The 14,431-nt window shown below is 40.9% G+C and overlaps 1 protein-coding gene across 3 annotated transcripts in view; it reads left to right on the top strand.

The window, feature by feature from the left end:
- Nucleotides 1-14,431, top strand: part of tfec (transcription factor EC) — a 97,633-nt gene that overhangs the window by 25,791 nt on the left and 57,411 nt on the right. The gene's annotated exons all lie outside the window — the stretch shown is intronic.

Consider the following 14,431-nt stretch of genomic DNA (forward strand, 5'->3'; position numbering starts at 1 on the left):
GGGTCTGTTTGGAGGTGGCGGAAGTGACGGCGGATGATGCGCTGTACATGGAGATTGGTGGGGTGGTAGGTGAGGACCAGTGGGGTTCTGTCCTGGTGGCGGTTGGAGGGGCGGGGCTCAAGGGCGGAGGAGCGGGAAGTGGAGGAGATGCGGTGGAGGGCACCGTCGACCACGTTGGGGGGGAAATTGCGGTCCTTGAAGAAGGAGGCCATCTGTGTTGTACGTATTTTGAACTCCTTGGAGAGAAGTGAGGGGGGAGGTGTGGGCGCAAGTGTTGCACCTCCTGCGGTTACTTCCATATCCGCCACAGATTCACCTGCACCTCCACCCACATCATCTACTGCATCCGCTGCAGCCGGTGTGGCCTCCTCTATATTGGGGAGACAGGCCGCCTACTTGCGGAGCGATTCAGAGAGCACCTCTGGGCCACCCGGACGAACCAACCCAACCACCCTGTAGCACAGCATTTCAACTCCCCCTCCCACTCCACCGAGGATATGCAGGTCATTGGACTCATCCACCGCCAAACCACAACAACGCGACGGTCGGAGGAGGAGCGTCTTATCTTCCGACTGGGAACCCTCCAACCACAGGGGATGAACTTGGACTTCACCAGTTTCTTCATCCCCCCTCCCCCCACCTTGTCTCAGCTGAATCCCTCCAGCCCGGCACCGCTTTCCTGACCTGCAGTCTTCTTCTTGACCTCTCCGCCTCCATCCTACTCCGACCTATCACCCTCACCTTGACCTCTTTCCACCTATCACATTTCCAACGCCCCTCCTCCAAGTCCCGCCTCCCTACCTTTTATCTTCTCCTGCTGAACACTCTCTGCTCATTCCTGAAGAAGGGCCTGTGCCCGAAACGTCGAATCTCCTGTTCCCTGGATGCTGCCTGACCTGCTGTGCTGTTCCAGCAATAAAGTTTCAACTTTGATCTCCAGCATCTGCAGACCTCACTTTCTCCTCGAAGGGTATCACATTAACCATTTTCCAGTCCTCTGAGACCTTCCTTGATTCCAGTGATTCCTGAAAGATCACTGCCAATACCTCTACAATCTCCTCAGCTATCTCAGAACCCTGGGGTGTAGTTGACCTGGTCTGCGCGATTTATCCACCTTCAGATCCTTTAGTTTCACCAGCACCTTCCCCTGAGTATAGGCCAATTAGCTTGACCTTGGTCATTGGTAAGATTTTAGGTTCCATTAATAAGGATGAGATTGCAAAGTGCTTCAAGTATGTGGTAAATGGGGCTGAATCAGCAGGGCTTCATAGGGAGAGGTCATGCCTGACAAATCTGTTAGAATTCTTTCAGAAGGTAACAAGTAGGTTGAAGAAAGGAGAGCTAGTGGATATGATCTAAATGGATTTCCAGAAGGCCTTTGACAAGAGGCCATACAGGAGACTCCTTAATAAGATAAGAGACCATGATATTAGGGGCAAGGTACTGGCATGGGAAGAGGACTGACTGGCTGGCAGAAGGCAGAGAGTGGGGGTAAAGGGGTCTTTTTCAGGAGGGCAGGTGGTGACTAGTGGAGTTCTGCAGGGGTCTGTGTTGGGACTATAATTATTCACGTTAATCATTTACGATTGAGAGAAAGGAACTGAAAGCATCTTGCTAAGATTGCAGATGGCAAAAGATAGGTTCAGTGACTAATAGAATTGAGGAGGTGGGAGGCTGCAGAAGGAGTTGGACATGCTGGGAGAGTGGGCAAAGAAGTGGCTGATGGAATAAAATGTGGGATTCACCACATGGGTGAAGCTGCAGAGGCACTCAAGCTCAATATGATTCAGAATCAATGGAAATCAGGGGAAAACTCTCTACTGTTTGAAGTTATACCTGTGCTTGTGGTTGAAGAATATGCTTGTGGTTGTTGGAGTCAGTCATCTCAGCTCCAAGACAACTCTGCAGGAGTTCCTCAGGGTGGTGTCTTCGACTGCTTTAGCTGCGTCATCGATGTCTCCATCATAAGGTCAGAAGTTGGATGTTCACCGGCGATTGCACAACATTCAGGAATATTCAGGACTCAGATACTACAGCAGTCCATGTTCAAATGTGGCACGATCTGAACAATATCCAGGTCAGTGCTGAAAACTGTCAAGTAAAATTCATGCCACACACATGCCAGGTAATGACCATCTCCATAAGAGACAATCTAACAGCCATCCATTTACATTCCATGGCATTACCATTATTGAACCTCTCACGATCAACCTCCTGAGGTTTACAGTTGTTGAGAAACTGAACTGGACTCAACATACTAATATAGTGTCTTCAAGAACAGATCAGATGGTAGGAATACTGCAGCAAGTGACTCACCTCCTGACTCCCCAAAGCTTGTCCACATCTACAAGACACAAGTCAGGAGTATGTTGGAATACTTGTTTGGATGAGTGCAACTCCAACCACACTCAAAAAGCTTGACAGCATCCAGGACACAGCAACTCACACGATCAATGAGATTCACCAAAGATCCTTAGAAAGCACCTTCCAAGCCCTTGACCACTAGTAAGGGAAAATCACTGTAGTCCCAGGTGACCCTAAGGCTGCTCTCCATTATCGAGAGACAATAGATGATGGTTTAACCTGAGAGTCACCACATCTTAGGGGAGGGGTGAAGTTGAGAAGGTGGCACCTTCATGGTAAATTCAACTGGTGTGGTCATTGAACCCACGCTGTTGCTATCAGTCTTCATTGCAAACCAGCTGCCCATCTAATTCAATTACATTACCCCATATCACTATTTTCCAAATGGAGAAGGGGAGCAGATACATTAGAATACCACAACTTACAAGTTTGCCTCCAAGTCACTCATCATCCTGACTTGAAAATATGTCACCATTGCTTCAGTGTTTTTGGGTGAAAATCTTGGAATTCCCTCATTAATGGCATTGCCCGTCTTCCTACAGCACATGGACTGCAGCAGTTCAAGAAGGAAGCTCACCATCACCTTCTCAAGGGTAACAAAGGACAGGGAGAATAAATGCTGGCCAACTAGCAACACTCACATTCGATGAGTGAATGAAAATAAATAGAGAAGCTGATTATATCATTGGGTGTCTCATCACTCAGTATCTGTCCCCTCTATTCTTGGTGCACCAGGGTTAGGGAAAATGTGACATGAATTAGGAATCATTTATAGAAGACATACACCGTGCAAAGTACAAGATTTGTAAATTATTAGATAGAGAACTTCCGTTACTTAAAGATAAACTTACTTATTTTAAAGCCTAAATTTTATATATACTGTACTTATAAGCTTCCACCTTACTTTTGTCAAGCAAATTTTTTTTGCTTAAATTGAAATGAAAAAAAGTATGATCACTGTACACTATCTAAAGTCCAGATTATAAGAAGGCAGTGTAACCTAAGATAAGCTTAATTCAGGAAGAATGGGAACTGCACTTGTATGAACTTTCAGCTCCTGTTTTCAGAGGAAGTGTCGGTGAAAAAGAAAGGAAGAGAGGAACAGAGAGATCAGAATGTGGTCCATCCATCATCCATGGATTTAAGCAAGCTTTGCAGCTGTTTCTTGATACGGTTGTAAATTGACATTTCACATAGGAAGTCCTTTTACTCGAAAATGCTGTGTCATTTCTTTCTCATCCTTTTCTGTAACTCAAAGTGCTGTTGAAAATGAAAGAAGCTAAGGCATGTTGCTTCTCTTTTGCAACTAGGTTTTACACTGAGACCCAGATCTTATACTAAGATTTTCATTCAGCTCTTTATTAAAATAGTATGTCTTACTATTTAGCTGTACGTAGTACATCCTCTGATGCATCAGTGAGCATGAGTCGAATGCTGTGCTGTAGAGCTGATAGCATTGACAGAAATCCAATTAGTGCCAGTAGGTAGCACATTTACCAGTGACTTTATCTGTGGATTCTGTTTCACTTAGAAGACCGATTGAGCTATAAAAAGTGAGAGCTCTGCATTTTGTAGGAGCTGCAGTTTATTGCTGCCTTAACAGGCTGCAAGATAAAATATACAATAGGGAACAAAACACTGATTAAATAGTCTGCAGCAGTAAAAAGAGGTTAAAAACTGTATTGAACAAATTTATTTGCCAGTGTTTTTGATTAGTCATATTTAGCTTTCCTACTTACAGATGCATGGTTAAAAAAACACTTAACAATCTTTTAATTATTTTTAGCATCAGGATTGTAGCTTCATAGTCACTGATATCTGAAAGGGGATTAATAATCAAGCAAGCAATTCATAGGGTGCATTTTAAATAATGCTAATATGATAAATATCTAATCTATTGTTAATTCTAAATCAAATTTTAGATTCTGTTAAACTGTATAGCGGGGCCAAGCGCAAAGTCAGCATCAATTATATTAAGCCAGCTTTTTAAAATGTTCAATATGTTAAATCCATAACATATTTTTAAAAGATATGACAGAAAGAAAAAAAGTGGTTTGTTTCAAAGTAACAAATAAACCTGACATTGGCTAAATGTCAGTGCATGGAAGATTTCTCTCCACAAGGCCTAGTGAGTTTTCTCAGTACATCTTGCCAACATCATCTCATTAACTTCCTACCCTGCCCCTGTGGCACCACTTTGGTCTGATATTGGTCCCACTCTGTCACACATCATATCTGGAATGACTCAGCACTACCAGGATATTGCAGAGTGCACTGTCATCCTTGAGGTCTGTTTGATCTTTAAAACACTGCCATGCACCCAGACAAACACTGTTAGTCTGTAGCTGCTCCGCACAGTTCATGACATGTGTTCCAGAGATGGCAGAGGAGGGACAATTAGCGCCTCACTTTGACAAGAACCAGAGCTCCTTATGGGTTGAGTGATGCAGAGGTGGGACATCATCTTCCCACAGGAAAAGCAGAGGAGGCCATGATACCAGATCATGCAAACCTCATTTGAGGATGCCACCAGAGTCAGTGTAACCTTTAACTCTCTGGAGGAACGTATAGCACTAGGAGACAAATAAGAGAGGGCCAAGGTTAGACTCTTGGGGACTGCAGAGTTAACGGATTGGGAGCAGGAAGAGAAGCCATTGAAAGTGATGCCATTACTGTCGTAAATAAGTTCCATTTATCCAATAGGCACCACGAAATGCTGAAAGATAAATGTTGATGTAAAGGATATGGAATGGTTTGTGCTACTGCTTGGAAAATGAACAAAACACCAATAAAAATTCATTTAAGCGATATAGGTATCACTGGAAAGGGGAATTTGACTAACCAGTAGAGATAGCATATTTGTATATTTCTGAGCCAGGAAAATGTGTGATTTGTAAGAGAACTTGGAGGTCATGATGTTCATAAATACTGGTCCCCTTGTTCTTTGACGTGATGTCGATCCTCGGATTAGGAAGTGCAGTCAAAGAAGTCTTGAAGATAATTCATTCAGGAAGTTCTTCTGACTGGAAAAAAATATTGAGGCAAGAGAAAAGAGACAATAGTGAGAATGATTCCAAAAGGCTGGACTGGAGCAGTTGACAGTTTTCAGAGGGCAGTTGGGGTTACAAAACATGCAGAATATTTTCTGAGGTGAACGTAAAGTTACAAGTAACGTAGCTAAGATTTTGCGAAGACGAGTCACCAGTTTCACTTTCCTTGCTGCACAAGGCTTCTCATGCCATTAATCACAACTTTCTGCTGCCTTTGATTGAGAACTATGGCCACCTGACATCTTTCAGCTCTATCTTGCAAATGCATGGAGAAAGCAAAGGGTAAGAGTTAATAAGTGGCTGTTGAAAGGCAAAGTGGAAATTGCAAGAAGCTTTCATTTATACCTGTATTACAAGCTGAAGAAGGAAAGTGGAATGTGACTGGACAGGTCATGATTTTATACAAAATGAGGGGTGGCTGCTGGGAGAAATTTCAGGCTGTACAAATGATAGGATGTAAAAGATCAAAGGAGTTGGTATGTTTTGTGAAAAGAGCAAAGGAAATCTTTAATGTATTTTACATGAAAAATGTAAACATTATAATGTGCCTATGAGATTGTATGCAAAAGGACGTGATAGAGAGGAGGAAATATTTAAGAATATTGGGAAACTCGGGTAAAGAAGTATTGAGAGAATTGAAGGGCTGTACTTTGCTGCTGAATTTTGTTGTGAATTTTTGCTGCATTGCTTCTTGGAATGACATTGCTGGTGGCTGATACTGTCACCTAGTTTTGTCTAGCATGCTGGAAGGTATGCTATAGGATGCTAGGGGATAGTATTTTCCTACTTGCACTGACCTTCACCACAAGGAGGTTTTCAATTGCTTAAAAACCTAGAGGCAATCCAGAGTCGCGTTTATGTACCCATGAATCTTCTGTCCTATTCTAAAGAAATGTGGGAACAGGGGACAAGCTTTACATAGCTCTTATGTGACTTGTCAGAATTTGCACAGCAAAAATGGATAACCTGACTGTTTGCTTTGTTTTAGAAGTGTTGTCTACATGGATCACACTTTGATACTGATAAAACTTTTAATCTCATTTGAATCATAACTAAACCAGTTTGAGAGGTTGCTATGAAGGGACAGTGAGATAGAGAACTACAAATAGGCATTGTAATTGATGACAATGTCAAAGGACTACTCAGTTGTCTTAGGATCCTATAAATAGTCTATGCACTAAATTTCACTAACTTCTTTTCATATTTTGTGAAATAAGCAAAAAATTGAATTGCTTATTTAGGCATGCAATCAAAACCTTGCATTAATAACACGGGTCTAATTGACTAGGTCACTCATCAAAGGTCTGCATTCCAGTGACAAACAGAATCCTGTTCACAACATCTCTGAGAACTTGCTTTAGGTCCACACATGTGATTAAAACTTGTCTAGACTTACTGTCTGGTTGCTGGTTGGACAGATTAGAATTTCAATTGTATATTTTGAAAAAGAAAGGCTAGTTCTAAGAAAAATTCACTGTAAATATCATATTAGTCCCTAAGAACAAGTTTTCCACAAAAACACCTCCCAGAAATGCAGAAATGCCATAAATAGAGCAACCATATAATGAGCTTTGCATTGAGCAACAATTTTGTTTCTCAATAGTCTTGTGTAGTTACAAATATGGTGCTTATGAAACGTTTTGGGACAGATGTTAAACCTTGCATCGTAATGTAAAATGACAGATCACTGTATTGTTCTCTGATATTTTCTTTACACAAACTTCAATAGAAATAAACCATGGGAGAGATGTAAAAAAAACTGCCAACTTGCTAGCAGCCATTTTAGACTATTGCATCAAGTCAAGATCCACCCAATGATGAATCAGTGACCAGAATCTTATTCTCTAAATTAAGGCAATAAGATGCAGTTTAGAACTTGATGGCTATTCTAAAGCCAAAAACAAAAAGATTAAAAACACCTAAGTGATTACGACCATGGAACAAAATGTATGACTACATTCTTTAGATTCTCAGCAAGTTGATCGGAAATCAAACCCCTGGAAATGAGTGAAAGTAAACCTATTTTTAAATTATATATTTGTAAAATAAATGGCCATGATTATGTTCTGGCTAGATAGATTGTAGTACTAATGAGATATGAAAATATTGAAATGTGCAAAGCTATTCATAAAGTTGATCAATTTAATATTAGCCTAACTCACATTTGATAAATGATAAAAATATTTTACGCCAAACATTGAATGGAATATTTGGTACTACTTTGATAACACTTTGATATTTTACTCTTGACTATATATGGAATTAAAAAAAGTAAATGCCAAAGGGTGGGGATGGAAAAAATTGATATCAAGTATATTTGGACAGTGTAAAGTCAAACATAATTGCTCTGTTTTTCTTGAAATAACACATATTGCTATGGATCCCAGATTTTTCAAACATTTGGTTCCAAAAAGACAGTGCTTGTATGGAGCTGAAAATTCACTTTTCTGTTCTTAATAATTGTTTCCTACAATTTGGCTTGAGTCATCAATAAGCTAAGTATTTTTAATTGGCCAACAACTTCTGGTTGTTCAAACATAAAAGCAGTCTAGAAAGATGCAACACAGGCGGTGAAATGCTAATAGATAGTAGAACTTATTTAATACCACAGCTTAAGTGGAGATTATATCAGCACTCCTGCAGAATGTAATGTATTCCATCTGATTTCGATGGACATGGATATTGTAGTTTCACTGCTTTATAAATTCTCTTTCTGATATTGCCCACATGTTCCCTCTTGAGGGGATTGATCCTTTGTGGAGTTATGTTTCACGTCAATGATAATGAATGTTACCACCTCAAGTGGAGATTCTGTTCAATTTCACAGCTACATGCATTTTGTTTTACTAGCTATCACTTGAGATTGGACAAACCTGATTGCGCTCTGCTTCATCTGGTTGCATGGAGGCCAGTTGGGGCTCTGATAGTGTCACGCTGTCTGAAATTAGGAGCTTTGAGAGAGGGTGCCTTTATTTGGATACACCTTCTCTCAGTCTTACCTGCCCTTGCATCCTGCTGCTGCTCCTAAGCTCGAAGGCATCTCGTTGGTGCTCCAGCTTTGAGAATCTACTTGCTGTTCTTAATTGAATGGCCTTCTGGCCATTGATTGGCTTCTCCAGGGGAACTTAGAATGGGTTACTATTTCCCAACAGTGCAGCTTCTGACCCCATTTGAAGCTGACTTCAGGTTCAGAAACTTGCAGAGGAGAATCCTGCCAATTAAGTGTCTCAGCACAGATCAAAAGTTAACATGAATTCTTCTAGGTCTATTTATCTCCATGATCTAATCCTCTTACCAACTCAGAGGTAAGAATGATGTTGGTATGATCCACTTTTCTTTGTGTTTATGGACTTGTTTTAATTCCATCTCAAATTAATAGCAATGTATACTTAGAACATCGGTAATCAAAATGATAAGACTATAATTTAGGAAAAGAAAGTTAAAGTTTGTAACTTGTTATCAGGTCATTCCAATGTACTATTTCCATGCAAGTCTGCAACCCACTTCCCTGAGAAAGCCTCCTCTGATATGACTCTGCATCAGATTATGAGAGTGTTTATAGTTGATGGTTGCTCTGCTTACTAGATAAGCTTGGGTATGCAGTCTATAAAAAGTAACAAGTTAGAAGTGTTTGGAAGCTAGAACTGTAGGAGTGAAGCAGATACTTCAGAGTGCTATGGGTAAAAATGAGATACCCGTAAAATCAGTATTTCTTTGCATAGCTGAGATAAAGTATGTTAAATATTGATATATTTTTAAAAGACATATTTTCTCTAAATTGCAGTGCAGTGAATTAGAAAATTGACCTTTTTGAAGATGTGGGCCATTGCCTAGCTGGGATCATAGATGCAGCCTTTTAATATTTATTAAGGAACATCCATACAATGAGCACGATACTGGATATCATTCCCGAAGTAAATTCTGCGTTTTGAAACAGTGCAAATGTTTCTCCATGAGATTTAATTTTATTCGTCTTTGATTAATGCACACATTTTGAGAAGTTCCTTATTTAGCATGGTTGAGAAACCATAGGTCAGTGTTCAAATTTTTCTCATTCATTATAAATGAGGAACAGTGCACAAACACAGCATTATATTAGCTGAAATTGTTACCACACATTTTTCTTAATTACACTTATTTTTCAAGCTGTGGTAACAATCCACAAAATAGGGATAATGCAGCACCTAACCACTGAAGAAGTGATTTCTCAGTTGCAAAATACATATTTCCTAATGTAGGCATTTCAGGCACACTCCCAAGTAGGTCTGCCGATAGCAGGACATGTTATGATGAATTAGGAGGGATGTTACTTCACATCCACAGGACATCAGGTGGACTTCTGACTGCTGACATTTAGGATCTTCTGACTCCCAGAGAGTCTGAAAATTATTCTAGCAAGATTAAATTCTTTCCTTTTGCCTGCAGACTTTGTTTTGTTTCATGACTGATAGATTCTCCGGTCTTACAAGCATACAAGGCAGTCCCTATATTCAGATCCACTAGATGCTTTTACCTACGGCATCAAACAGACTTAAACATTGAAAGATGAAGCAGTTGGCCAGGTACGTCTTCTCCTGCCTATGGCTATCAATCCACTTCTTTCCACTTGCACTGAGATATCAATGACTTTGTTACCAGCTCTTTGGTGGTGAGAAAATTTGTAATATGCATTTGCACAGTGATCTTTTGAAACAGGTGAAGGGTTAATAATAGACCAGAACTAGAAAATCTGGGTGACTGTGCTACAAAATACAGAAACTATTCTTTTGCACTATTATTTTCACATCATATTGAATGTGCAATGAAAATAGTTGAACAGGTGTATATTTCATATGTTCAACAATTAACTAAGCAACTGAGTTTGGCATTGAACTTGCATAGCTATACAGGGTAGTTCTTCTATAACGTGATGTTTGTGTTCTTGTGTAACCCTGAGTGATAGAAAAATCATGCTTATTGAAACAGCGCTTAAAATGTTGGTGAGGTAATCGCGTTACAGCCAACACACGTTTTAAAGGTTCGCACTTTAGAGGCAATGTCTCCAATTCGTCAACCACATTACAGTGAATTTGCGTTAATGAAACATATGTTATAGCAGAATGATCTGTACAATGAATGATAGAACAGTAGGTCATAAAAGGATTGATAGGAAAGTTTAAAGATGACCAGCATCAGAGTGAAAAAAACTATCAAATGATCTTTTGCTTCTCTCACAGTCCTAAATACAATCTTTATGCCATTGGATGTATTATCCTTGTGATAAAAATATTGGCCACCTTTTCTGACTCTTATTCAGAATAAAATAAAAGGCTTGTCATTCAATCCCACTCTCAAATTTTGTTACATATAAGTGATGCTTATTCATGGTGCTCACTTCACCAGTATACAGCCATTCACCTTCACTGTTCGCAATGTCATTGCCAGTAAGCTCATACAAGAACTTTGCACTTGGGTTGCATGCCCAGCACTGCCAATCCACACACAATTATGAATAGTGCATAATGCATTCAGTAATGGCTGCCAGCGCAATATCAACTTTAATTAATAAAAAGATTTGGATTTGATCCTAATGAACGCCCAATGGTCAGTGTAACATTTACAGTGTCTACACTGGATGAATTAACCATCAGCTTATGAAAGCTGAGCATGGGGAGATGTGACAAGGACAGCATTTGAGCTCCCAGAGTGAAAGTTACACATCCAAATGTCAACAACTGTATTTTATTAACCATCGACCTTTTGACTACATTACATTTTTGTAATAAATAATCTAAAGTCTTCCACAATGCTATTTTTATACAGATATGTTCATGCATTTTATAAACTTGCTTATTTTTGGCAGCTGTACTTTGTTATTTGTTTCACTTGGAAATTGGGTCATGTTGGATCAGCCACAGCATCACAGATGTTAATTTATATATTTGACCAGCTATTTTTAGTTGTTAAAATCCATGAGTTATGCAATTTATAATAATGTTCTGTGGCATTCAACATTTGAGCTATTTATCATTTGGCAATAAATCCATTTTAGAATATGAATTTTAGCATGGTAATTATAGGCGAATGTCAAGAGGTTCGATTTAGATCAAAAGTTAGGAAAGTCTAACAATGAATAGACTCTTCTATATCAGCAGTGAAACCCATCAATGTATTCTTTACTTGACAAGGATGCAGTTGTCTCAAGAAGCTCTTGGATATTTATAAGAATAGTTATAACACAGAAGCCTTGCGTTTGCATGACAGTTCTCTACAATAGCAATTTACATAGACCCACTCCCTCCCTCTTTCCTTGTAACCTTGCATTTTTTATCTTTTCAGATAATTGTTCAGCTCCTTTCTGAAAATCACAATCAAATCTCTTTGCACCACGTCCTCAGGCCATGCATTCCACATTTTACCCATTTGATGTGTGAAATTGGTTTCCCCCTGTTGCTATTGCTTCATTTGCCATCCCACACTTCTCAACCCTGCCACCAACGTGAACAGTTTCTCCCAATTTACTCTGAATGGGTCCTTAAATCCTTTTATCAAATCCCCTCTTAAGCCTCCCTGAGAAGCATACACCCAGCTTCTTCAATAAAACTGAAGTTACTCATGAATGTTTTTTCATGAATGTATTTTTCACCCGTCTAATGCCTTCACTTTCTCCCTGAAGAGCGATGCTCAGACCAGGACACAATAATCCAGGTGAGGTAGAATCTAAAGGTGGAATTCTCCCCTCCCTGTTGTGGGGTGAAGAATGGCAAGTAAAGAAACAGTTTGAATGAAAACATCAGATTCTTGCCATCGAGAAAAAAATTCCTGATTTACCCCTCAAGCTTTAAATACTGGCTTCAGAACCTCACCATTGAGTAGTGATGACTTTACCTTAGTATATTTGTATTTCGTTAACTTGACTAGGTTTATTTATACACCACAGAGGCACTGAGGAAAATTGCGGTCTTTGAAGAAGGAGGCTATCTGGTATGTTCTGTGGTGGAATTGGTCCTCCTGGGAACAGATGCAGCGGATGTGGAGGAATTTGGAATAAGGGATAGCATTTTTATAGGAAGTAGGGTGGGAGGAGGTGTAGTCCAGGTAGCTGTGGGAGTCTGTGGGTTTTAAAAGAATGTCTGCGTTGTGTCAGTCACCGTTAATGGAGATGGAGAGGTCCAGGAAGGGGAGGGATATGTCCCAGATAGTCCAGGTGAACCGAAGGTCAGGGTGGAATGAATTGGTGAAGTTGATGAATTGTTCAACCTCCTCGTGGGAACATGAAGTGACGCCAATACAGCCAGCAAAGTAGCGGACGCAATGGCAGAGAATGGTGCCGGTATAGCTGTGGAAGATGGAATGTTCCACGTACCTGATGAAGAGACAGGCACAGCTGGAGCCTATGGATGCCCATGGCTACCCCTTTGGTCTGGAGGAAGTGGGAGGATACAAAGGAGAAATTATTGAGGGTGAGGAGCAGTTCAGCCAAATGAATGAGAGTGTCATGGGATGACGGGAGAGGAAGAAACAGAGGGCTTGAACGCCTTTAGCATGGTGGATAGATGTGTATAGGGACTGGATGTCCATGGTGAGGATGAGTTGTGGGGGCAGGGAAACGAAAGTCTTGGAGGAGGTGAAGAGCATGGGTGGTGTCCCGAAGGTAGGTGGGGAGGTCCTGGACCAGGGGACAGGATGATGTCAAGGTATGCAGAGATACGTTTGGTGGGACAGGAGCAGGCTGAGATGATAGGTCAGCCGGGGCAGTCAGGTTTGTGAGTTTTGGGTAGGAGGTGGAACTGAGTGGTGTGGGGTTCCCAGACTATGGGTTGGAGGCTATTTGCGGGAGAAATTGCAATCTTTGAAGAAGGAGGCCATCTGGTATGTTCTGTGATGGAGTTGGTCCTCCTGGGAGCAGATGCGGTGGAGGTGGAGGAATTGGGAATAAGAGATAATGTTTTTACAGGAGGCAGGGAGGAGGTGTAGTCTGGGTAGCTGTGGGAGTTGGTGGGTTTGTAGAAGATGTCCATGTTGAGTCGGTCACCATTAATGGAGGTGAAGTCCAGGAAGGGGAGGGAGGTATTTATACAGCACTTCAAATTCTCTTCTCCTTCACTGAGAAACTGGATGGTAGAAATTCCCAACATGTAAATCTGAGTAGGTACCTGTAATTACAGCTTGTTGAATGCTCGTTTGTTCTGGACAAAATGCAACTGCTTCTTTACAACAATATTCCTGTATACTGCATAGCCAACATCCTCCTCGCTGTATAATCATGGTGCTGTGGATTCAGCATTCAGGGCTGTCCTCCCAAACCAGCCTAGGTTGTGGGCCACAGTCAGTCCTGGGAATTTGGTCTATCTCTATCATGGGGTTTATTGGAACAGTCTGTGGAGAAAGAGGCTAATTTCAATCTGGATATGAGCTTTATTGTACTGGTTGCTGAGGGAGTTGTCATTGTGATAGTGACAATTGCAGATGGTAAGGTTGAACTTGAGAGAGAATGGAAGGGGAATTGGAGCTCCGTAAAGGGGTCTCTCATAAGTTATGGCAACTTCTCACTAGTTATCGTAAGTCTGACCTCTATGCAGGGAGAGTACAGGGACGACAAGGAAGTGGGAATTTCTAAAGCCGTGGAGTCTGGGTGTAAAGGGAGGACATTAATCCTATAAAAAAGATGCTTAACAGAAATGAAGTGGGAAGGAATATGGAATGGCGGTAGTAGTGGGTGGAAGTAAGTTAACAGATCACTGGAGCCATTGGGACAGCACCGCAAAAGGGAACATGAAGGACACTTCATGCACCACAGGTAGAACTTGCAACTTGAACTCAAATAAAATGGGAACCTCACCATGTCAAATTGAAGCATAAGCATGATACTGTCCTACTAATGCTTCCTCCAGAGCCATGTGGATTAGACCATAGGCCTTGTTAGGATAAGATTTTGACATTTGGACTGCTACAGCAGCACCTTGCAGTATAGCTCAGAAAGGGCATCCCATATCATTTGGGCATGTTGTGTGCATCACAACTGGAGCCAACAAAGT

The sequence above is a fragment of the Chiloscyllium plagiosum genome, unplaced genomic scaffold (assembly GCF_037043375.1).
Source record: "Chiloscyllium plagiosum isolate Xiang-an unplaced genomic scaffold, Cpla_swu_hap1 HiC_scaffold_19, whole genome shotgun sequence".
Lineage (NCBI taxonomy): Eukaryota > Metazoa > Chordata > Chondrichthyes > Orectolobiformes > Hemiscylliidae > Chiloscyllium > Chiloscyllium plagiosum.